We start from the raw sequence: 19,213 nt of genomic DNA on the forward strand, positions 1-19,213 counted from the left end.
AATAGCTAAAATGTAAAAGCAACCCAAGTGTCCATCAACAGATGAATGGATAAGCAAAATATGACATAAAAATACACATACAATAAAATATTATTCAGCCTTAGAAAGGAAGGAAATTCTGACATATGCTACAACATGGATTAACCTTGAGGACATTATACTGAATCAAGTAAGTCAGTCACAAAAAGACAAAATACTATATAATTCCACTTATTTGAGATAGTTTCAGGGGTCCAAAATCATGGAGGCAGAAAGTAGAATGGAGTCTGGCAGGGACTGGAGGGAGGAAAAAATGGAGAGTTACTGTCTAATATGTAAAAACCTCCAGCTTTGCAAGATGAAAAGAGTTATGGAGATGAATGGTGATAATGGTTACAGAACATTATGAATGTATATAATACCCTGAACTGTATACTTAAAAATGGCTACAATGATAAATTTTATGTTACATTTATTTTATCACAATAAAAAAATTTTTAAAGGCAGCTGGATATATGAGCCTAGAGTTCAGGGGAAGAAGTCTCAGCTTGAGATATAAATTAAGCTGTCATCAGCATACAAACAGAATTTAAAGCCAAGAGACAGGATGAGATCACCAAGGGAACAAGTACAGATAGACAAGAGGTCCAAGGACATGGAGCAGTTCAAAGTTTCAAGGTCATGGAAAAGAGGACCAACCAAAGGAAACTGTAAAGAATGGCCAGTAAGGTATGAAAAGAACCAAGAGAAAGTGGTATGTCCTGGAAGCTATGTGAATAATGTTTTCCAAGAATGTGGGAGAGATCAACAGTCAAATGATGCTGATAGATCAAGTAAGGGACAAACGCTGACCACTGGAAATAATCTGAAAGGCACCGATGACCTTGGCAAGAACAGTGTGGACGTAGCGGAAGATGAATGCCTTACCAGAATGATTCCAAAGAAAATGAACACAGAGGAATGAAAGGCCGCATATATAGATAAATCTTTTAAGAAGTTTTGCTCTAAATGGAAGCAAATAAATGAGCAATGCTAATAGAGAAAGTGAAATCAACAGAATTTTTTCTAATAAGAGAAAAATTGTTGCAGGATCCTTGGGGTGTCACTTTTCTGGCCAGAAACCTCTGTGGCTGGTGGTGCCCTTGCCTGAGTTTTGCTCGGGTCCGTTGGGCTCATTCTGCCTACTTGGGCTGGCAGGCTGCACTCGGTTCACGCTACCAGCCTGGATCCCATGCCTGCCAAGGGCAAGCCAGGCATGGAGTGGCAAGGGGTGTGTGAGCAAGCGAGCATGGGGTCCGACCCCAGGCATGCCGCCTGCTGCAGTGGGGCGGGCAGCTCCAGGTGCCAGCATGGGTGCTGGCTCTCTTTAAGGCTGTGGCTACATCAGGCACACCACAAGCAGCTTCCACGGCTGCCACCGGGGAAAATGGTGGCACCTGGAAGCTTGGAGCCTCCAGGAACCACAGGGAACCAAAGAGTCACAGCCCTGGCTTGGGGAGCTCCAGGTCTGAGCTCCCTGAAGGGCTGCAGCTCTTCTCTCCTCTTTATCTGCAGTATGGCAAGCAAGGGGTATGTTTCAGCCCTGTTTGTGTTACAGCTCTTTCAGCCTTGCCTTTCGGCAGGTCCCAAGTTCTTGTCCTGTGTCCAGGAGGAAAGGGGTAGGCAGACAAGTGGAGGGTGAGCAAGGCGAAGAGGAGCTTTATTGAGTTACAGAATAGCTCAGAGGAGGCCCTGAAGTGGGTAGCTCCTCTCTACAGGCAGGTCATCTCAATGTCTGCTCAGCTCTGGCTGAGCCCGAGGCTTTTCGGGCCTCAGAGGGGAAGAAATGTGAGCCAGTTGGTCCGTGAGCGGCCATGAGCAGGACCGGAAAAGGCACCACAAGTTCCCGCTTCTGTCTGCAGGGCTGGCCCCCAGCCTTTAGGCCCTCACTGGTCTGAAGGCAGGGCCTCACCAGGGACCCAACCCCTTCCACCCAGGAACCTGTCTGCCTCCTGCTGCTATTCATGGTGCCCAGGCTGTAGGTGCCAAGGGGTACCTGCAGGCCAGTGCTGAGCTTCCCTCAGCCCCTCATTGGCTTCCTTCCTATGTTTGTCAGCACCCAAAGTCCAGAGGGGGCTGAGGTGACAGCAGGCTGGTGTGTCACCACTGCCCTGAGCGTGTGCACACCTGGCTGGTCTGGGACAGCACCTGGGCTCCACTCTGACTTTGCTCTGAGATCAAATGGGTGCCAACAGCAGAGAGAGGCCAGGAAGTGGGAGCAGGCACTTCGAAGCCTGCGAGGGCAGGGGGGCCTTTCTTCCTGGGCCCCCAAGAGTGCAGGGATGCCTGGGTCCACAGCCACAGTTTGTGTGGCTGCAGCTGTGCCTGGGGGTGTGAGGGGTGGGCTCCTGCCTGCTCCATGGAATGGGAGGCCTGGGTGTGCAGCTGAGACTTGGGTGGCTGCAGCTGTGCCCAGAAGGGCAGGGCTCCTGCCTGCTCCCTGCCTCCACCAAGAGCACAGGGAGGCCAGGGTCCATAGTCATGACAAAGAAGGGCATTACATAATGGTAGAGGGATCAATTCAACAAGAAGAGCTAGCTATCCTAAATATATATATGCACCCAATACAGGAGCATACAGATTCATAAAACAAGTTCTTAGACACCTACAAAGAGACTTAGACTGCCACACAATAATAGTGGGAGACTTTAACACCCTACTGTCAATATTAGATCAACAAGACAGAAAATTAACACGGATATTCAGGACTTGAGCTCAGTTATGGATCAAGTGGACCTAATAGACATCTACAGAACTCTCCACCCCAAATAACAGAATATACATTCTTCTCAGTGCCACATGGCACTTATTCTAAAATTGACCACATAATTGGAGGTAGTAAAACACTCTTCAGCAAATGCAAAAGAACAAAAATCATAAGTCTCTCAGACCACAGCACAATCAAATTAGAACTCAAGATTAAGAAACTCACTAAAAACCACACAACTGCATGGCAATTGAATAGCCTGCTCCTGAATGACTCCTGGGTAAATTAAAGTAAGGCAGAAATCAAGAAGTTCTCTGAAACCAATGAGAACAAAGAGACAACACACCAGAATCTCACACCAGTCAGAATGTTGATTATTAAAAAGCTAATAAAAAACAGATGGGGGTGAGGCTGTGGAGAAATAGGAACACTTTTACACCGTTGGTGGGAATATAAATTAGTTCAACCATTGTGGAAGACAGTGTGGTGATTCCTCAAGGATCTATAACCAGAAATACCATTTAACCCAGCAATCCCATTACTGGGTATACACCCAAAGGAATATAAGTCATTCTACTATAAAGACACATGCACACCTATGTTTATTGCAGTACTATTTACAATAGCAAATACATGGAACCAACCCAAATGCCCATCAATGATAGACTGGATAAAGAAAATGTGGTACAGGCATGGTGGCTCATGCCTGTGGTCCCGGCACTTTGGGAGGCTGAGATAGGTGGATCACTTGAGGTTAGGAGTGTGAGAACAGCCTGGCCAACATGGTGAAACCTTGTCTCTACTAAAAATACAAAAAAATTGGCCAGGCATGGTGGCACACGCCTATAATCCCAGCTACTTGGGAGGCTGAGGCAGGATAATTGCTTGAACCTGGGAGGCAGAGGTTGCAGTGGGCCAAGATTGTGCCACTGCACTCCAGCCTGGGTGACAGAGCAAGATTCTGTCTCAAAACAAAAAAAAAAAAAGAAAAGAAAAGAAAAGAAAATGTGGTACATAAACACCATGGAATACTATGCAGCCATAAAAAGGAATGAGATCATGTCCTCTGCAGGGACATGGGTGAAGCTGGAAGCCATCATCCTCAGCAAATACAGAAACAGAAAACCAAACACCACATGTTCTCACTCATAAGTGGCAGCTGAACAATGAGAACACATGGACACAGGGAGGGGAACAACACACACCAGGGCCAGTTGTGGGGCAGGGGGCAAAGGGAGGGAGAGCATTAGGACAAATGGCTAATGCATGCAGGGCTTAAAACCTAGATGACAGGTTGATAGGTGCAGCAAACCACCATGGCACATGTATAGCTATGTAACAAACCTACACGTTCTGCACTTGTATCCCAGAACTTAAAGTAAAATTTACAAAAAAAAAAAAAAATTACCCTGTTTTACATACTACCAAGAACAGAGAAAAGGAGCACTTGGCCCAACCCTGAGAATTAAGTGGATTCCTGAAGGAGCTGTCCCATGCTGAATCATTAAGGCTGAGTAAGAGTGAGTCAGGGGAAGTAGGGAGGGGACTGAAACATCATGAAAAACAAAGGTAAGACACAACATAGTGTGGGGTTGGTGGGGGAAGTCAAGAGGACTAGTATGTGATGTATGAGACTGAGAATGACAGGAGATGAGGCTAGAGAGGTAAGCAGTCACCAAGCCTTTTAGGACATATCATGCAGTACAACCTTTATCATATAGAGAACTTGCGACTATAGGGTTTAGGCAGGGACATACTGAGATCAAACTGATATTTCATTCAATGAAGAAGTACCTTGAAGAGTACCAGACTAAAGAGTTGGAGACCAGTTAAGAGGCTAATGAAATAAATAATAAGGCCCTGAATTATGGCAGTGTTAGAAGTAGTAAGAGGGGCTCAATGACAAAAACTATGTGTTCAGTGATAAAGGCAGCAGTTGGTAGCTTGGGCTACTGGACAGATAATACCAGTATCTGTATTTGGAAATACTGGAGCAAGGGTAGATAGTGAATGAATCACTTCAGTTTTGGATATGTTGCTTTTAGATTCACTATAAGGACATCTAGTAAGTAAAGGTAAGCAGACAGGCAGAAAATTCAGACTTCAGGGTTCAATGTATCTAAAAAGCAACCACATTTGAATGGTCACCAAAATTATTCTAATACATAAAATGATCCAAAAATAACACTAACAGGGAAACAATGACTGAACATTTAGGAACACACATTTGAGGCAAAACCAGTGGGAAAAAATGCTTGAAGGAATTTCATATAGTCAAAAACGTACAAGGAAAATCAGGAAAAGTACCATCCAAGAGGCCAGGGAAACAGTCAAGGGCTAATACCTCCAACCAGTATACAAAGAGAAACCATAATGATTTGAAAAAGCCAACAGAGATCACAAAAGATCAAAAAAAGTCACATCAAATAACGATCTAGACTCTCTAATTCTGTTATATTAACTTTTTGAAAATTAGCAGAACCTACTGGGACATCTCTTTCTGAGGTCTTGAAGTAGTGAAGTCAATCTTGAGTACAAAAGACTAAAAGGATCAAACACAGATGTATCCCTACCTGCAGGAGAAGATCATTTACAGTGATAGGAGATTATCTACATTGAAGAAAATTATTAATATTATTGTAGTAAATTGGTACTATATACTTTTTATTTTTATTTTTTTGATTCAGGGTTTCACTCTGTTGCCCAGGCTGGAAAGCAGTGACATGATCATGGCTCACTGCAGCCTCGACCTCCCAGACACAGGTGATGTTCCTACCTCAGCCTCCCAGGTAGCTGGGACTACAAGTGCACACCACTACACTCAGCTAATCTTTTGTATTTTTTGTAGAGATAAGGTTTCACCATTTTGCCCAGGCTGGTCTCAAACTCCTAGGCTCAAGTGACCTCCTGCCTCAACCTCCCAAAGTGCTGGGATTATAGGCGTGAGCCACCACACCTGGCCAATGTATTTTTAATAAGTCAAAACTTATTGTCAAGCACGATAAAACAAATAGAAAATTTTTTCTTTTATCATTCCTGACTTCTTAATCGTCACACATTACCTTCTCACCTATGACTTCAAGTAAACTCAACTACTGACAGTATTAAATGTCTTACAGCCCTATGTAACAAGGAAAAGCACTTAAGCATGGATGATGTAGAAACCTAGGCTAGTAATTAGACAAAAATAATACAAATACAATAAAAATGTATCAGAAATGGAAATAATCTTTGATGTTAGATGAAAAAAGATGAGAAAAGGTGAAAACAAATAGAGCAAGAGTAAATTTCTGTTTCTTGCTTTTGGCTCTACTTTATCACTTTTTGGCAGACAATCTGTCAAATTAAAAAAATCACTTACTCTTAAGATGACTGTACTATGCTATACTAACTGGGAGTGACTCACAAATGTTTGGTCCCACCCATACAGAAGAACTCTACAAGGAACTTTTAAAAAGTCAACAGGAAGCATATTTTCAGATGAGCACCTAAAGCAAAATCGGTAAAGAGTAGAAAGGACATGACAGAATTATTTACTTGAAATGGAAAAGTTAATTGCATTTTCTTGGAGTGGGGTGTGGGAAACTCCCAAGGTGTGAGTCATTGGATTAAAGAACAACTGGATTCAGGATTTAGGCGAGCTAGAAAAGCAGGATTCAAAACACAGCAGAGCAAGCATGCAGCTCTCCGGCCCAAAAAGAAAAAAAAACCCATGTTGGATTTGTGCCTCCAGAGTTTGAGTCAGACAGAGAGAAAGAGAGTGGAGAGGAAGGCATGACCAGATTTGACTTCAGTACACGGGAGAATCTAAAACTGTTTTATCTTTTGGTTTATTTCTTCCTTTATTTATATAGTACTAAAACATTTAAATTACATTCAAGGAAACAAAAATGAAAGTTATTTCAAAATCTTACATCTACAAGCATCTAGATGGCTTTGCCACAATGCTTGGCACACAGACTAGACCAACAAAGTTAATGTCATCACAACCTCTCTAGCATTAGCACTAATTTGATTTTGTTAATTTAGTATAACCAACAAATTTATAAAATATTTATTGTTATACTTACTAGCAAGGAGGAATGCCTGTTTATTCACTAGAGTACATACATTCATCTTGAATAAACTGACTACTTAACTCCTTGGCCTATTTATCTACCATAATCTTGATGGCCTTTTTTAATACTGGAAACATGAGTATATACTCATGTTTCTATCCTAATGAATGCAAACATGCCCAATTTCCATTTTTGTCATTTTTCATGGAATCAAAGTTTTCAATGTTTATTTAGATGCTCACTGTTTTTATTTGCCTTCACTTGGTTTTAGACTGCAGTAGTTGCTCATCTACCAATAAATTCTGAAGTAATTTTCATTATTACACTCATACTGCATAGTTTAGAACTTTTCATTTACCTGCTCCAATCACTGCACTTTAACTCTCTTACACCATTTAATTATGTATTTCTTCTCAAGTATAGTGCTATCATCCATTTTTTAAAAGAAACTTTTTTTGTGGCTAAGTAATTACATAAAATTAAATGGGCTCCAGGCAATTCTACTCCTACAGAAATTACCCAAGAGAAATGAGAGACACAAAGAATTGTACACAAATGTTCCTGGCAGTATTGTTCATAATAATCAAAAATTGGAAGCAATCTGAATGTCCATCAAACACTATATAAACAAAACATAGTATAGCTGAAATAAAAATGAATTAACTATTGATAGATTCTACAACAGCATGAACCTCAAAAACATAATGCTAAGTGAAGGAAACCAGCCAGATACAAAGACTACATATTATATGACATTATTTGTTTGAAATTTCTAGAATACACAAATCTGTTACAGACAAAGAGCAGGCTGGGCGCGGTGGCTCAAGCCTGGGAGGCCGAGGCAGGTGGATCACTCGAGGTCAGGAGCTCGAGACCAGCCTGGCCAACGTGGTGAAACCCCATCTCTACTAAAAATATTTTTAAAAATTAGCCAGGCTTGGTGGCACATGCCTGTAATCCCAGTTATTCAGGAGGCTGAGGCAGGAGAATCGTTTGAACCCAGGAGACGGAGGTTGCAGTGAGCTGAGATCATGCCACTGTGCTCCAGCCCGGGCAAAAAGAGCAAAACTCCATCTTAAAAAAAAAAAAAGCACACAAAGAGCAGATTAGTAGTTGCCTAAGGCTGGGGCTGGGATATAGAATTAACTGCAAATGGTACAGGTAATTTTTTTTGGAGTGATGCAACTGTTTTACAGCTGAATTACAGTGATGGTTGCGTAACTATATAAAATGACAAAAAAACTGACTTCAAGTACTTGACTTGCATTTATAATAGGTGAATTTTATGGAATGTAAATTATATCTCAATAAAGCTGTTTTTAAGAAGCCAATGAACAGAGGAAAGATAAAAACAACAAAATATAAATATACACATACATATATTTTAAATAACCTTGAAATATAAAAATTTAAAGGATTCAATTTGTTACTGTCAAATGTAGCAAAAAGTATTTTAAATAATAAATATTCAGTGCTTCCAAGAGTACCATAAAAGAAACTTTTCACAAGCTGATCATCATGAGAATGCAAATTGGCACAACCTGTTGTGCCAACTGGCACAAACTACTGTAAAGTAGTTTGGCAAGGCGTACCAAGAGAGCATTAAAAATGTGCCCTTTGATCTACTTCTGAGAATCTACCCTAAAGAAATAATTTAAAAAATGAATAAAGATCAGGGTATTAAGATACTGAGCAAAGCATGATTTATAATAGTTTAAAAAAAACCAGGAAAAACAGTAAATATTCAACAATGGAAGAATGGATAAGAAGATTACAGCCTATCCATGAATATTATGTTCCCTTAAAAAATGTCTGTTGGCCTGCAGTCTGGTGCAGAGTATAATAACATCCTGGCCACTGCTGCTTGCATTGGAGAGGAAGATGCCCACTTCCATCTCACCCTGTGTGGTGGGCTCATCCAGAAGCCAGCTAGCAGAGTGCTGGTAGCATTCTGTAATTTTGCAAATGAGGCAAACTTGAAATTAAGAAATGTAACCTAATGGCTGGAAGAGGGCTCGCCTATCACAATAGTGCTCACCAGGGAAGACGGACTCAAATATTACAGGATGACGCAGACTGTTCATCAAATGGAATTTTAAAATGGACCTTTCTGTTTATACAGCTGATTTGCTATATATTGTCATCAAAAATGATAGAAATTATTCACATTTCTGTCATTTTTGTGATGTCAGGAAGACTGTTGGGATGAGGAGGAGGGGAAGGACTTGAAGCCAGGATAAATCCCACAGATCATCTCATCACAGCCTATTAGGCTCATGGCTTTAGCTTTACTCATGAACTTTCTGTCCCAGAAATTCTTGTAGAGCTTACAGGACAAAGAGGCGGTTGTGCTAAAGGAAAAGTAGGATCAATGCATGTGTATGCCAAGAACTTCTACAGGAGCTATGGCATTGTCAGAGCTCAGGTGTCCTGGGAGCTGGTATTGGCTTGGCCTGTGAGTATAGCGGAAAAGATGAGGTCTGAATGACTTTATATTTGAAGCCTACAATATAGCCGCTTTGTGGAAATTACCTCCTATTTTCATCTGTGAGAATAAAACTGCTATGGAATAAGAGCATCTGTTGAGACAGCAGCACCCAGCGCTGATTACTATAAGAGAGGCAATTTTGTACCTGGACTAAGGACAGACAGAATGAATATTCTATGTGTCCATGAGGCAACAAAGTTTGCCTGTTGTGTATCTGGAAAGGGGACCATACTGATGAAGCTGCAGACTTACCATTATCAAGGCACAGTGTAAGTGATCCTGGAGTCAGTTGTACACAAGAAGAAATTCAAGAAGCAAGAGGACTGACTCTATTATGCTTCTCAAAGATAAAATGGTAAATAGCAATCTTGCCAATGTTAAAGAATAAACGGACAGCCGGGCAGGGTGGCTCACAACTGTAATCCCAGCATTTTGGGAGGCCAAGGCAGGCGGATCACCTGAGGTCAGGAGTTCGAGACCAGCCTGGCCAACATGGTAAAACCCCGTCTCTGCTAAAAATACAAAAATTAGCCAGGTGTGGTGGTGGATGCCTGTAATCCCAGCTACTTGGGAAGCCGAGGCAGGAAAATTGCTTGAGCCCAGGAGGTGGAGGTTGCAGTGAGCTGAGATGGCGCCACTATACTCCAGCCTGGGCTACAGAGCGAGACTCTGTCTCAAAAATCAAATGAAAGGAAACCGATGTTGATACAACTGATCCCAAACTACCTTTGGAAGAATTAGGCCATTACATTTATTGCATTTTGAAGTTTATGATGTAAATCAGTGGATCCAGTTTAAGTAGATTTTTATTTTTTTTAAGACAGGGTCTTACTCTGTTGCCCAGGCCGGATTGCAGTGGTGCAATCACAGCTCACTGTAACCTCAAATCTCTGAGCTCATGCAATCCCCCTGCCTTAGCCTCCAGAGTAGAAATCAGATCATTTTAAGAGGATACTGTAAATTTACGATTATGCCTCAATGGAACACCCATGGTCAAACTTCGTATTCTTAACTTTGTTAAAACAAACAAGCAAACCAAAAAGCTCGCGAATATGTTTGTACTATGGCATAAAATAAAGTTTTAAAAGTTGGGAAAAAAATTTAATGAGTTCCAAAGGTCCAGTGGTGCAATAAAAAATACATCATCCTGATGTTCCAGAGCTTCCCCATTTTCCTCCACAGAAGCAAACATGTTATCAGCCTCTTATCAGTAAAATGGAAATTTTAACTGAAAAATAAAAACAGCAAACACAAAAAGCTCAAAATGTTTAAAGGAAAAGCTCATAAATTCTTACTTTCAGAAAGAAAAACATGTGGAGAGAAATATAAATACTAAGTAATTAACAGGACCCAAGTTATTAGCAGAAGATACAAAAAGTAAACATGGGGAATTTGGAGGCACTGAGTTAAATCTCTGCAACACATAAGGTAGTAATTCTTTGACCTTAGGCAAACAACATCCTAAAATAAAATCCAGTCCCTAAGGCAAGAGCCTTTTCCTCCATCAGTAGGTCACAAAGCTGTCTTGGGCTGGCTTTACCTAACTGTCAAGCCAGAAGACACACTACCTCTCTCCTGTAATGGGTTAGCTAGGTATATTTAATGAACAAAAGTTATTACGATTAGCAAAGAATATCCTTTAACATCTGTTATAAGTATCCCTTAGCATCTGTTATTGTATCCCTTAACTGTGGCAAACTCCTACCTTTTGCTTCCTGGTAATGTTACTCTAACTTACACTCTTAATACAGAAATGATGACTGGACTCCTATGTTGGGCTGCTTCTGCAGCTACACCATGCAGAGATAGGGAAAGCTTCTGAAGATCTAAGAATAAATATATTAAAATATAATTTCCATTCTTACCCCATAAGGAAATAATATAATCATTTTTATTATGACTGCAACTATAAACTGAGTGGGTACTCTAGAGTGACTTGCTCACCGACAACATTTCCAAAGCAATACAATAACTGAGTCAGTATTCACTGAAGACTTATCTCATATAGACAGTGAAATAAAATAATATTATAAAAGTAACACTTCTGCAGTCTTTGTTCAGAGTTCCAAAAGTGAATTTCAATACGGTTGCTGACTCTGAAAGTGATTTTCAGATTTATCTCTTAATAGCATTTGGCTACATTTCTTTTTCTGGGATTACGTTAAATAACACCTGTGCATCAATTGAGTTAAACCTGAGGTCATGCTTTACCAGCTTTTAGCTGAGTTTATGTCATAATGTTAGCTTTCCCTAGAATAGGCTAGTCAACTGAGTTATAATATATATTCTCTTGGGTTTTATGCCATTTCCTAAATTTAAAATTAAAACATCAGTTGAGGAAAAATAGCTACAACCTAACAGCCCATGCAACTTAGATTAAGCTGCATACAACATTAGTTTCAAAACAAAGAGAGTCAGAAAACACTCTACAAAATCAAGTATGAGATTTTTAGTGCTAAAAAGGACTACAAAATACCCTCATCAATGAGGTAACTTAGGGCCCCAAAGCAGCCTATATAAGAACAAGACAAGTAAACAAAGCAAGTCCAAAGTCCAAAATATTCTACTTCACAAATAGACAGCTTCAGCAATCCTGAAAATACCTAAATAAAAAATTAGTTAAACTTTCAAATGACAGACAAATTTAAGAAACCACCCACCTGACTAAAAATATTCTTGGTAATAAATGACTGCTTAGAAAGGAGCTTACATACCAATAAATTTAGTTAACACTTATTTAGTCTTTACCGTGTGTGCCATGCCATGTATGCCTTCACATATATTAACTCATTTAATTCTCACAGCCCCATGAGGTATTATTATTATCTGCACTTTACAAATGAAAAAAACCCTAAGGCACAATGAAGCTAAATTTCTGGCCAAAAGTCACCAAGGTAATAAGAGGTGAAACCAGGATATGAACCCATGCAGTGACCTCCACAGTCATCCCTAATTCCTCACTCCTGACTTCCAGATCTTTACTGCTCTACCATACTGTCTATTTTAGTCCAACTCATCACTTTACAAATAAACAAACTGTGCTCCTCAAGGAAGAGATAAAATTAATTCGAGGTTTCTAACTATTTAATAACATAACTGGTACTAAACTCAGGTTTCCTATTCACATTATGAGGCTTTTCATTTAATCTTTTTCAAAAATAATTTATTTTGTTTTTCCAAGTATAAAATACTTATTGAAATCAGAAGAATAAAGTACAGAAGAAAATTGAAATAACACCACCCAGCTTCCAAGAATAACCACTATCAACAATTTAACATATTGCTTTATATGCATTACACGACTAACATTCCACTCGCCTGCCTCGTATTTTTTTTTTTTTTTTTTTTTTTTTTGAGACGGAGTTTCATTCTTGTTGCCCGGGCTGGAGTGCAATAGCACGATCTTAGCTCACTGCAACCTCCGCCTCCCAGGTTCAAGCGATTCTCCTGCCTCAGGCTCTCGAGTAGCTGGGATTACAGGCACCTGCCACCACGCCTGGCTAATTTTGTATTTTTAGTAGAGACAAGGTTTCTCCATGTTGGTCAGGCTGGTCTCAAACTCCTGACCTCAGGTGATCCGCCCGCCTCAGCCTCCCAAAGTGTTGGGATTACAGGCATGAGCCACCGCACCTGGCATTTTTTTTTTTTTTTTAAGATACAGGATCTCACTCTGTCACCCAGGCTGGAGGGCAGTGGTACAATCATAGCTCACGGTAACCTCCAACCCCTGGGCTCAAGTGATCCTTCTGCTTCAACCTCCCAAGTAGCTGGGACTATAGGCACATGCCACCATGCTCGGCTAATTTTAAAAAAAAAATTGTAGAGACGGGGGTCCTACTACGTTGCCCAAGCTGGTCTCGAACTCCTGGCCTCAAGTGATCTCTCACCTTGGTCTTCCAAAGTGCTGAGATTACAGACATGAGCCACCATATCCAGCCCCTTGCCTTGAATTTTTAAAAAATTTTAGAGACATACTCTACATATAGTTGCATTTTTGACATTTCCACTGATATCATCCCATGGCATTAAGTATTTTTGACAATGTGACTTAATGGTTTTATGACATTTCATTAATTTATTTAACCATATGTCTACTGACTATATGTGGTTAATTTTACAATCAGTCTCTGTGATGAAACTGTTATACACACATCTTTATGTAACATCTCTGATAATGTTCTTAGATTAGGTCTCTAGAAATGACATTACTGTGACTTAAAGGGTATAATAATAGCTAATACTTACATGGTGATTGTTGCCAAATCGTTCTAAGTGCTTTGCAGATATTCTAAGTTATATATATCCACAGATATTCTAAGTGCTTTACAGCTATATCCTAGCTAATCCTTGCAACAATCCTATGAGGGAGGAAATGAAGGTCCAGAGAGAACAAGTGACTTGTCCAAAATCAGCCAGGAAGTGACACAGCCACAATTCACACCCAGGTAGTTAGGCTCCACGATCCATACTCTTAATTACTAGGCTAGACTATTCTAATTCCACACTCTTTCAACCACATCATGCAAAGTCTCCTGGAAGTTTATTACAAATACACAAAACAGCTGAGGGACTTTTATTTTACTAAACATCTCAGAAGACTCTACCATTTGAAAACTACTATTCTGATCTTAACAACAACAAAAAAGAGCAGAACACTTAATAAAACTCCTCCCATAAAACCTTTGATAGTTATATTGGTGGATGTTTTAAATATAGAAGGGAAAGCCAAGTAAGAGAGTACTCAAAATGGTTAAAATACACGTTCATGGCCTTAGATTAGGCAATGGCTTCTTAGAAATAACACCAAAGGCGCAAGTGACAACATGAATTTAAAATGTTTTAATTACTAAAAATTACTTATAAAAATAAAAATAGATAAATTGGACTTCATCAAAATTAAAAATGTTTACACTTTAAAAGATACTATCAGGACAAATACTATATGATTCCACTTATTTGAGGCACGTAGAATAGGCAAAGTCCTAGAGACAGAAAGTAGAATAGAGGTTACTAGAGGCTGGGAGAGGGGGAAAGAGAGAGTTATTATTTAATGGGTACAGTGTTTCTGTTTGGGATGATGAAAAAGTTCTGGAAATGGAGGTTATAGTTGCACAACACTGTGAATGTACTTAATGCCACTGAAATGTACACTTAAAATTGTACAAATGGTACATTTTATGTTATGCATATTTTACCACAATCAACAAAAAAAGATACCACCAAGACAACCCACAGAATGAGAGAAAATACTTACAAATCATTTATCTGATACAGGAATTATATCCTGAATATACAACTGATAATCCAATTTTTCTTTTCTTTTTTTTCTTTCTTTTTTTTTTTTTTTTTTTTGAGACGCATTCTCTCTCTGTTGCCCAGGCTGGAGTGCAGTGGCGTGATCTCAGCTCACTGCAACCTCTGCCTGCTAGGCTCAAGCAATTCTCCTGCCTCCGCCTCCCAAATAGCTGGGACTACAGGTGTACGCCACCATGCCCAGTTATTCTTTTGTATTTTTAGTAGAGACGGGGTTTCACAATGCTGGCCAGGCTGGTCTCAAACCCCAGACCTCGTGATCTGCCCGCCTCGGCTTCCCACAGTGCTGGTATTACAGGCATGAGCCACCATGCCCGGCCTCAATTTTTCAAAAGGATATATATCAATATTTCTCCAAAAAAGATACATACAAATGTCTGATAAGGACATGAAATGATGCTCAATTATTAGTCATTAGATTATCAGATTATTAGTCATTAGAGAAATACAAATCAAAATCATTAGATACCATTTCATACCCACCTGATGGCTACAAAACAGACCAACATTAAGAAGTATTGACCAGGAAGTGGAGAAATTCCTGTTGGAATGGTATAAGCACCTTGGAAAACATTTTGGCAGTTCCTCAAAATGTTAAACACGGAGTTACACATTACCTAACAATTCAATTTCAAGGTATGTACCCAAGAGAGCTGAACACAAATTCACACAAAAGCTTGTACACAAACTTTCATAGTGACATTATTCATAACAGCCGAAAGTAGAGAACAGAAACTCAAATGTCCATCAGCAGCTGATTAATGGATAAATGAAATGTGGTAGCTATCTCTAGAATGGAATTTTATCCAGCAATGCAATACCTATATAAACTAGAACTTAGAGGAACCTTGAAAATGTTAAATGAAAGAAGCCAGACACAAAAGACCACATGTTGTATCATTCCATCGATACAAAATGTCCAGATAGGCAAATCTAGAGAGACAGAAAGCAGATTAGCGGTTGCCAGGGTCTGAAGGGAGGAGAAAATGGGGGGTGGTGACTGCTAATGAATACAAACTTTCTTTTGGGACTGATGAAAATGTTCTAGAATTAGGTAGTGGTAATAGATGCGCAATTTTGTGAATATACTAAAGACCACTATAGTGTACACTTAAAAAGTAAAAATGAACTAAAATGGTTGAGAAATTCATAAAAAACATAAATTTTGAAATGAAGTGCTTGTAAGTGGTAATATAAGACTGTAAGTATGTGAATTTTGAGAGAGAATCAGGACGGTAAAAGCCAAAGGATAAAGACAAAGTCTTTGTGGTAACTACAGACAATGGAGACAAAGATGGAAATGCCAAAACTGTCAGAAAATTAAGAACCAGGAGAGTATAGTGTACGAACAGAACTTTGGAAAGTTCTATTAAAATGCATACTAAAGAAGTTAGAAAAGTGAGTTTCAAAATAGGAAGAAAATAAAAAGAACAGCCACCAAAACTAAATCATTGAATGACTCATCTAAAAAGTTTCCTGATGACTTTAAAAAACTATTTTTTTGTTTTTAAGAAAGGGTCTCTCTGTCACCCAGGCTGGAATACAGTAACTCGGACACATCTCACGGCAGTCCTAACCTCTTGAGCTAAAGTGATCCTCCCATCTCAGAGTCCTGAGTAGCTGGGGCTACAGGAACACATCATCACACCCAGCTATTTTTTTTTTTTTTTTTTAAGAAAGATAGATCTCACTTTGTTGCCCAAGCTGATCTTGAACTTCTGGGCTCAAGTGATCCTCCCACCTCAGCCTCCCAAAGTGTTGGGATTACAGGCATGAGCCACCACATCAGCTTTAAAAAATAAGCGAAGGTTTACCCATCAGAAAAGAACAAGGTTAAGAAGGTATGTATATTATCTAAATTCATAAAACTGAAGGAGATATGGGCAGATTTCACCAAATGCTACTAATTGAGGACAAAACTAAAATTTAACCAGAATACTCTGGAAATCTATGAAAGCATTGCTATTACACAGTAAATAAATAGGACAAATTAATTATGCTGGATTTGCTGTCAATATTTCAGAAGCACTCTCATTTGTTCTAAATAGGCTGAGGTAATGACAAAAGATAGATGATGGCATATTGAACACTAGAATGTCAGCTCCATGCGGACAGAAACTTATTGATTATAGAATATAGCTCAGCACACAGGAAGTATTCAGTGTTAGCTAAATGAATCAATAGCACTTTGAAATCTATAAAATATCATACATGTTTTAGAAATTCATATCTAGAAATGAAATGTTAATGAATTTAAAAAGTCATTGATATCTGAGATCTAAAACTAGAGTTTCTGGGAAGAAAAGAATTAACCTCAAAAACTGGAAGGACATAAGAAGCCTATAGGGTGTAGGGGTATAAGCCTGTAGTCCTAACTACTTGGAGGATGACATGGGAGGATCACTTGAGCTCAATAGGATTTTTTGGGTTTTTTTATTGAGACAGGGTCTTACTCTGTCACCCGGGCAGAGTGCAGTAGCACGATCTTGGCTCACTGCAACTTCAGCCTCCTGGACTCAAGAGATCCTCCCACTTCAGCCTCCCAAGTTGCTGGGACCACAGGTGCACACCACAACGCTCAGCTAATTTTTGTAATTTTTTGGTAGAGATGGGGTTTTGCCATGTTGCCCAGGCTGGTCTCGAACTCCTGAGCTCAAGCAATCCACCCCACTTAGCCTCTCAAAGTGCCGGGATTACAGGCGTGAGTCACCGCACCTGGCCAAACCCAGGAGTTTGAGTTCAGCCTGGGCAACATAATGTAGCCCAGACTTTTTAAATCTCTTTAAAAAAATTAAAAAGCCCACATAACTTGCTTGTGTTGTCAAATGTTTAAACATATTAATAAATTTCCCATATTTTTTACTGTCAATATTATAAAAAATATAAATGAGTCCATACATTTCTAAAGAGTTAACTACTTAAATGGTACAAACACCTACATACTCAGAATTCATCATGGTCAATTTAAAGGAACACACAATATAGAATATAAAATCCCCTATAGATGAAGATATAATTTAAGTGAAACAGAATAGACAAAACCAATACTGAGGAGATCTAAAGAGAAAATATAAAACCTAACTGTTAAAACCTATTCAATACTAATTAAACTAAGAACAATAAACACAGAAGCAAATAAGACAGTCCCCCAACTTAAAATAATTCAGGCAAATGTGACAGCACATTGATTATGTGCTGTCACATTGGTCACTATTGTAGTTTTTTAACTATGTTTTTCTTTAAAATTTAGGCAAGGATGATTTCTAACAATGACTGTTTCAGCTAATTTACTTATAAGTTTACATGGAGAAAAAGATAGACATTGCTCTTACTTAAAGCATTTATATATAAAAAGTATAAATAGTAAAGTCAATACCATCAAAATAAAGATGTTTTATATAAAAATATCACTAAGAAGGTCGCATCTAAATATTTATTCAACACAATTATTACAAAATTTTGTTCTTCAAATCAAAGTGCTCTGTTGTTAAAGATAAATGTCACTAGTTAGCTTAATTCACTTATTTTCTTTTTAAGTAAGACACTTGCAGATAATGTGACATGCAATTAAAGCTGTAACTTAAGTTCAAACAATTCCCTTTGAACATAATAAAACGACAGGCCACTAAAATATCCTGTTATACTTCTTACATTTTACTACTGTTTCTGATTTATCTGTTAAGTACTGTTTTTTCATCTAAAATATCAAGCAAAATTTGAGATCATTAATAGATCATTAATAAACAGATCTATTAAAATTAATGAATCAGTTTCAACTCTAAAGTTTAGTAAAAGACATAAATTGGTTCAAATATGAGAGATTTCTACTATTCATTAAAATTATAATTTTTAAATACTTAATCTGAGCCAATTCAGATGCTATGCAAAAAAAGAGCAATTTTTGGATTTTCTGTTGAAATAGAAATTTATTTGATAGTTTATTGAAATGAACTTTAAAAGAAGAGTCATAACTCAGAAAATTATTCATACCTTAACTTTTTTTTCCCCCTTCTCAAACTGTTTTTCAAGACCCTGAGAAATTTACACCCTGTTTCAGGGATGTTATCTTAGTAGCAGAGCCGTATTTACAATAAGGAAGTGACGGTGCAGATTCTGGGTTTTGACATACATGCTTTACAATAGAAAACATTGTGCAAGTAAAGAGTACTAAGGCTCAGAGCTACTACATATACTAAATAAAATGATCCTTTTTTTTTTTCTTTTTGAGATGGAGTCTCACTCTGTTGCCCAGGCTGGAGTGTAGTGGTGCAGTCTTGGCTCATTGCAACCTCTGCCTCCTGGATTCAAGAGATTCTCCTGCCTCAGCCTCCCAAGTAGCTGGAATTACAGGCATGCTCCACAATGCCCAGCTAATTTTTTTTTGTATTTTCAGTAGAGATGGGGTTTCGCCATGTTGGCCAGGCTGGTCTCGAACTCCTGACATCAAGTGATCTGCCCGCCTCAGTCTCCCAAAGTGCTGGGATTACAAGCGTGAGCCAACGCGTCCATCCAGTTTTTTAAAAGTAAGACTGCTGCTATATTTATACTGGGCTGAAACTCATAAAAAGCCATTCCTCTTCCCCCATCCCCTGTCCAAATAAGTTTTTCCATCCTAGAACTCAGAAAATG

General features: G+C 38.9%; 1 protein-coding gene and 1 pseudogene across 29 annotated transcripts in view; one reads left to right on the plus strand and one right to left on the minus strand.

The window, feature by feature from the left end:
- SLMAP (sarcolemma associated protein) overlaps window positions 1-19,213 on the minus strand; it is a 170,950-nt gene that overhangs the window by 117,424 nt on the left and 34,313 nt on the right. The window lies entirely within an intron of this gene.
- LOC129034152 (pyruvate dehydrogenase E1 component subunit alpha, somatic form, mitochondrial-like) lies at window positions 1,268-10,073 on the plus strand (annotated as a pseudogene).

The sequence above is a fragment of the Pongo pygmaeus genome, chromosome 2 (genome assembly GCF_028885625.2).
Source record: "Pongo pygmaeus isolate AG05252 chromosome 2, NHGRI_mPonPyg2-v2.0_pri, whole genome shotgun sequence".
Taxonomy (NCBI): Eukaryota; Metazoa; Chordata; class Mammalia; order Primates; family Hominidae; genus Pongo; species Pongo pygmaeus.